Here is a 1231-nt window from a genome sequence, read left to right on the forward strand (position 1 = left end):
CCGGAACCACCACAGCCGCTGCAGCCGCCGCCACCGGAAGCGCCTCTCCGGAAGCGCGACCACTAGTCGGAAGCTGCCACTCTCCCGGATATAGTCCCTCCCTCCGCTCCACCGATCTCTCCCTTCCCCCACGCGAGCCTGCCGTGGGGCTCCTACCAGGGAGCGGAAGTATGCCTTCCCCGATCGGATGCGCGTTAGGGAGTTGCGCCGGGGTGGTGTCCTCCCTTAAATGTCCGATTAGAAAAATGAGCATCCGAGAATTGGTTCTTGGTCCAAAGAGAGCTAAAGTTGGACCCCAAACCTAAGAAAGCACCGCACCTTGCCTCATGCTGGCAGATCCCAAGTTTGCAGCCAGTAGAGAAGCAAACCCTTCTGAACAGAGGAGGAGGAGGCCTGGTTAGTGGCCAATTCTATGAGACCTTCCTATGTCTGACTCAAGCCAATTACCCCCTCCCCAACCCTGGTCTTCCATTTAGGGCAACACACACCCACACTTCCCATCTACTGGTACCCGCAGGTGATGCTTTTCCCCTTTCTCAATTAACGAAGAGCTAGGAATCTAACAAGCTATATAGTAAGATAAACCACCACAATATTTAGGTAGACATTTATGAAAAGGCAAGGACTACGGCCTCCACCTTGCCCCAGGGTAAGGGCTACACCCTCCACCTTGCCCCAGGGTAAGGGCTATGCCTTCCAGCTTAACCTTGGCCATGTGCTCAGCAAGGAAGCCAAGCCGCTGCTGGCCACACCCAGGACTTCTTTGAACTGGCCAATGACAATCAAGAGAAGTCGCCATAGATATGACCATTAATATCTATGTGGTCATATCTGTGTGACAAGACACCGACTTGTGCCTGGCCAATCGGCAGGGCCCACAGTCCTTTCTCCTCCCTTTACCCCAACCCCCTATAAAACCTCTCTCCACAGAGTTCTCTCTCTCTGCCACTTGCTGCTGTGCCAGTAAGGGGGGGCAGGGGAGCCAAACCTAGGTTTGAAATAAATGACTCTTTGCTTTTGCATCGGATTCGCTGGCTCCCTGGTGGACCCTTGGGAATCTTGAAATCTGGGCACAACATTTGGGGGGCTCGCCCGAGATTCCCAAGACCATCGAGGGGACCCCAATCTGAAGAGTCTGACTGACCGCGGTATGTGTGTGTCGTTGTATGTTCTGTTCAGTGTGAGCTCATTTGTGGAATCTTATTTTCCTGAAGGGTCTAGGCGGACGCGC

The sequence above is a fragment of the Myotis davidii genome, unplaced genomic scaffold (genome assembly GCF_000327345.1).
Source record: "Myotis davidii unplaced genomic scaffold, ASM32734v1 scaffold448, whole genome shotgun sequence".
Taxonomy (NCBI): Eukaryota; Metazoa; Chordata; class Mammalia; order Chiroptera; family Vespertilionidae; genus Myotis; species Myotis davidii.